Genomic DNA, 6000 nt, shown 5'->3' with positions numbered 1-6000 from the left:
CCCTTATCTTTTACAGATCCCCCCTTATGATTGACATACTCTTGCACTTTTTCTAGCTTACATTTAGGGTTACCAACTTTGGACAAATTCCTGGAGATTTCATCACAGGACATAATCTGTAATTAAAGATTAATCTTTAATTCCTGGAGACTCCAGGACAATCGTGTAGGGTTGGCAACTCTACTTACTTTGTGTGTAGAATGCCAGGGATGCTGATGGCACCATAGAAATAATATGTAATATTGCTTTGTTTGTGTGAGCTTGCTAAGGTCCTGCTGGGTGCCCCTGTGCCCATATAAAGTCTCACCAAAAGTCACTGGGATTTTCCTACATACCTCTCACTGCAGGATCGAAGACCGACTTTACATTGCTCTGGGCCAGGGTAAAATGAACATTGCATAATTATGAGGGCAGGAAGCGAAGGTGGAAGTCCTGTTGGGGAGATCAGCAACAAGAGAAGTCCTACTCCGAAAAGGAAAGAGAATAGGATATGGAAATGGCTGGTAGAGTTCACTCTACCACAGACGTGGTCCCAGACCTTAATTACTGGCTTAGGCGACCATGGAGATAGTAGGAGGGGGGTGGATCTTGTCTGTGCTTTCCATCTGCTGTCTGCTGAAACAGGAAAGTTCCAAGCCAGATGTAGATGCTAACAACAAAGCAATGCTCAGCAAGTTAAGTTTAATTAAAGGGCTAATTATTCCCACTCCGGAATGGACCTATCACTGTACCTGTATTTACATTCTGAATCTCTGGTGTATATGCTCTGTACACTTATCTTCTATTGTTGCTGTAATGTCTTATTTTTCTTAAGCAACGGGTGAGTTGTTGATGCTCATGAAAAGTGATAGCTAAGAGAATTAGCTAGAGCCAAGTCTAGGAGGAGGATTTTCACTATTGTGGCATTTCCCATCAGAGATTCTCATAGCACTTTACTTGAGCCTTCCTGCCCGCAGCAGACTAGGTGTTTCCACTTCAATGACATGGCAGTAACTGAGCATTAGACAGAGACTTGCACAGGTTTACATCGTGATTCAGTAGCAGAACTAGGGCTTGAACTCAGGCATCATTACTCCCACCCCCTGGCCTAATCATTAGATCACTCAACAAAACTCTTTTTTCTTAGCTACACCATTGTAAATCCAGAGGAATCCCATTGACTTCTATGGAGCTGCTGGATTTGCTCCAGCATTAACAGCAGAATGTGGCCCACTGCCTCCTTGGCACTGGCATTTCTCATACACAGCTCTGTCAACGCAACTTCAGGCTGCCTTTGTTAGTTTCCTAAGGACTGGTATAACCTGTGCTTACTCTGTGTGGCTTGGAATCTTCTACTGGTTTTGCACTAAGAGACCTGGGTCTTTCAGCTCAGGCAGTAGAGACTCATGCTTTTGGATCCAGAGGTCCTGGGTTGATCTCTGCTGCTAATGAGCCGCCCCTGGGCATCGTGTCATGAAAGCATTCTTTCATATCAAAGATCCACTATGCAAAACAAAGCATAGAGAAGCACACAAAGGATTCCAGTAACGTAACATGCACTGTCTTAAAGCCTGTGCAAGCCATATAGGATTATTACAACATGGGAACAATAACAAGAACTTGTAGACGACCCTGATGCATAAACAGGGCTAAGCTATACACCCTAAGTGTCATTGAAGAAAAGAAAAAAGAACTAAGCCTCAATTTAAACACCTACCTCCACTCTAAGACCTGGAACGTAAGCTGGTGGCAGTGGGGCTCAGACTTGCCAGTGTTATCTAGTGGGTTCAATTGCTTTAACCTAAATTTCAAAGAACACTTTGGGTCCACTTTCTTCCCAATAAGGTGTAACACCTGTAACATCCAATACTGCTTTCCCAGATCTCTATTTCAGGGTAGTCTGCTTCTGTGTCAACCAAATTAATTGCTTACAATTAATGCCATCAGTGTTACAAATACTAGCTTTCTTGAGCAAAACATTTGTGGCCTTTAGGAGTTGTCCAAAGGCTTATTATCTGTACTATAGTAGCACTGAGAGGCTCCAAACAAGATAAGGGGCCCAATGTGTTTTATGATGTGCATATATGTAACACCGACAGACTCCAGTCGTCAGGATTGAACCTGGGATCTCTGGAGCTTAGTGCATGAGCCTCTACTGCACGAGCGAAAAGCCGTATGCCTGTTAGCTAAGGCTGTAGAGCAGACTTATTAATCTCTCTAAGTGATCTCGGTGCCACTAGAGGAGACAGAACACCACATATACATATAGTAAAGGAGTCCCTGCCTCAAAGAGCTTACAATCTCAGTAGACAAACTACAGGAGAAAAACATCATATCTCGCCTTGAACAGTTGGAGAACGGAGACACAAATATGCAGTTTGCCCAGTGTCACGGTGGGAGTCAGTGGCAGGTCTGGGAATTGATCCCAGGTCTCCAGAGTCCATGGCTTTTACTACATGTCCAATTTTTCTCTTCCTGGACATGAATATTGTACATGCTATATTTCCTATTAAAATTTTTCTCTCCCCTAATCTGCTCTTTTTCCCAGTCTCTTCTAACTGGGACATGAACCATAAAGCTGAACTTTGAACTGGTGAAGCCACAATGCTAGAAGGGGTTTGAATTAGACAAAATGAGTGAACCCACCAGTAGTTGTGACAATGGTATCTGTTGTGAGTAGACTGAGACCCAAGTGCTTTGAGATCCTTGGGTGAAAGGTGCTGTAGAAAGGCCGAGTGGTGCTGTGGTAGTCCACAAATTAAGAAAAATGACTCTTCTGCAGATGCTATAGCTTTAATGTTTTTGTTTTAAAGCAGGGAGTACACTGTCTTGTGAGTGCAATTTGTCCTTTGAAACTCAAGGTACTAGTTTGTGACTGCAAGCCAGGTACATGGATGGCTAAAGGACATCGAATGAGTGTGCTCCTGGTATACAGTTTCAGCCAAGGGCACTTTTTAAAGCTATGTTATGAACTCAAAGAAGCCATATAACCTATGTTTCTCATCAAGACGACCTGCCACAACTCAAAAATTGAGTTACAGGTCAAGAATGGCTTGCTGAAATTATTTGGTGAATAATTTCTAGTAGCGAATCCACTCCATAAAAATATAACATGCCCACAAACAGAAAGAGGTAAATTGGGTGAATAAATGGTTCACACTGGCAATTATTCACCCAGTTCTAGCTGTGGTTATGGCAGCCCGAGATCTTGTTTACTTAATCTGAATATTTGACCTTTACTCTTTTTGGAAATGGTATTTTTCCTCTTAATGATGTTGAAGGGACATTTCCGTTTCAGTGCTCTGATGGACATGTCTATAAATAGCTATTGCGTGTACCAGAACTTAACACTGAAGCCTTCAGCAAAGTCAGCATTGCTAGGATCTTCTAAGCCTGAGTTAGAAACCACGTGGAGTTTAATCATTAATCACCAGTCCTTTAATTAACAGCTCTGAGCTTTGAACAAAAGGTGCTTGCTGCAAGGCTGCTGAGGGGCCCTGAACTCTTCAGTGTGTCTTCATGCTGAGGACCCAATGGCCTTCAGAAAAGAGGCTGATGGAGCAAGCTACTCCTCCTGTCAAGGGTCACCCTTTGAAGGAAGAGCAGATGTTCATGGCTTCATCTTCCTTCTCTCGCCTGCCCTGTTGGCTCACTGCAGTTTTGAGCTGACTCAGGTCTCTGAAGCAGGCAACCCGCAGTAGCAGTGCCATGCTCAGAAGAGGCTTGGTTTGCTGCCAAATGGAATCCAGGTTGTCTGAAGTGTTATTGCCTCCATCAGGCCAGGTGAGTTTGAATGGAAGAAGGGGGAAAGCTGCTGCAGGCATGGCAAATTGTAGACAGGGATGCTCAAAATGGAGCACGAGGGAGCTGCAAATTTTAGGGGTTGGAAGGCTTTCAAGGTCTGGTTCCAAAGTTTGTGGCTCAGGATTATATCTAATAAAATATGCTGCCTTTCTCTGTGGAAGATAACTAGCTGGGTGGGTGGGGGCAGATGAGACTTTTGCGAGAAAATGGATGGGATCTTTAAAGGGAAGGGCTGATACCACACAGCTGTTGAACCCCTGCAGTAGCCTTGACTTCTGAACAATAGGAGCTGTCATGCTCTGGTAGATCATTGATCATTTACTAGTTCAGTATCCGGTCTCCCGCAATAGGCTTGTTCCTGATGCATCAAGGATAGGAGAAACACCCAATACAGTACAAAGCTGTATCCTTTTCTCTCCCAGCATGATGTTGGTTTTTCCCCTTGCAATCCATTCTTCTACACTAGCTGGAAATTGCCAGAGGGGCTGTGTTCTAGACTGTGGGGTATTGTTGCCCATACTGCCTCACTGGCTGGTGCTACTAGGCACTGAAATGGTTAAGAAGACACAGAGTCCTGAATAAAGCCAGGTAGATGCACAGATAGAGCCCAAGGATGAAATACATTGTTTGTTGTAGCATTCATGAATGGCACACACAGGTTTTTCTGTGCCAAGAGGGATTTTACAGGGACACTGCTAAATGGAGGCGGTAAATTTAACTTTAAAGGGCTATGAATTGAAACTTTTGGCTAAAAGCGGAAATCCCGTTACTCATTACTGAGCCCTTTTCACTTCACTTGGAACAGGACAGTATTTTTTTTTTTTTTTACCTCTAAAGCCATTGGAAGCTGGAGGTCCTAGATGTGTCACTTGTTGCTTGGCTACATGTGGTCGTGATGTACTAAGGTAGTGGGGGCCTAGCAGGACAATAGCTGCACCCTGCAGTGCATCTTTCAAGGTGAGTGAGGGCAGTCAGGGTTATTTATCTCGGGGTGGAATGCTCGTCTGCAGCGTGGCCACAAGTCCGGTGGGAACTGCGGCTCGTTGACGTCAATTTCCCCCTAGAGAATGGGCCCAAGCTGCAAGATCCAGATCTAGAGTAACATTTTCGAAGCACCAAAGTGACTTAGGCTGCTGAGTCCCCTTTTCACTTAGGAGATGGAAGTCTGTGGTGTGCTGTCTTCACTGCTATTGTTACCTGTGCTAGCTGACTCAAGCTAAATCGGGCGGGCTAACCTATGCACAGCTTTGCTATGGAGACATACTTCTGTTCTTAATTCACCTCTAGTCTGGATGCCAACATTTCAACCCAGCTTTTTCACAAATGAAAAGGATCTACTGTCTCTCTAGGCCCTTAAGGAGGATATTTATCCTCCTCACAGAACCCCATGTGATTTGGCAACATTAGCAGTCTCTGTCCAACAGAAGTAAATGGCTGGAATAATAGAACAGGGAGTTCTGCGGGTCAGGAGTCGGGAGTGAAGAACTATGATTGGAATATCAGTGGTCATTGCAGGTCAGGGCTGGGGACACTGCCTGAGCTGTCTGTGAGGTTGTCAGGGCTGGAATTGTAAAGGATGCTGAAGATCAGGGATGAGGTGCATTGGATTGGTAACATTGTGGCAGAAAAGTAGAAAATGCTCAATGCTGGTGAAACCCCAGGCATATTGCTGGTTATTAACCCTTCACATTCACAAGCACCTAATTCACCAACACCAAAATTTAAATTGTGACAGGGGAAAGCCCTTTGTTCACAATCATCCAGCAGAAGGAGCTGAGCGTTTCCCATGCACGAATTAATAGGAGGCTAATAGAAGTTGATATTCCCATGTAAATTTAAAGGGAGAGAAGAACAAAAAATCCCCCAGATATTTCTTCCTTGCTTGCTTTTTCCATCTTATTTCTTTTCCCTCCATGTCAACACCAAACAAGACAGGACTAAAATTAATGGGGAAAGCAGCAATTAGCAAATTAGGTTAGCGGCATGTTGCAGTGTGCCATGGCTGCCAGGTGTGAGGGGCTCTGGCAGTATATTTATTAGCGGCTGTCAGAAAAGTGACACTTTGATGAATGAAGCTGGGTAATCAGCACCCTCCGACAGTGAGCACTGTGAGGCCTCAACATGCTAAACTGCAAAATCAAACCTTTTTTTAACCCCCCTGTACAAAAATAAAATAACAAAAAAAAAAAACCTACAAGAAAAACATGTTTTTTCCAT

The 6000-nt window shown here is 44.0% G+C and overlaps 1 long non-coding RNA gene across 1 annotated transcript in view; it reads left to right on the top strand.

The window, feature by feature from the left end:
* Positions 1-3486: 3486 nt before the first annotated feature.
* The window catches only part of LOC142068732 (uncharacterized), a 211079-nt gene continuing 208565 nt past the window's right edge, over positions 3487-6000 (top strand). The window contains exon 1 of the long non-coding RNA XR_012664638.1: positions 3487-3762. This is a non-coding gene — a long non-coding RNA (uncharacterized LOC142068732). The remainder of the gene's footprint in view (positions 3763-6000) is intronic.

This window comes from Caretta caretta, chromosome 13 (genome assembly GCF_965140235.1).
Source record: "Caretta caretta isolate rCarCar2 chromosome 13, rCarCar1.hap1, whole genome shotgun sequence".
NCBI classification, from domain to species: domain Eukaryota; kingdom Metazoa; phylum Chordata; order Testudines; family Cheloniidae; genus Caretta; species Caretta caretta.
The sequence above is the reverse complement of the archived record's forward strand: the minus strand, read 5'-3'. Positions and strand labels throughout refer to the sequence as shown.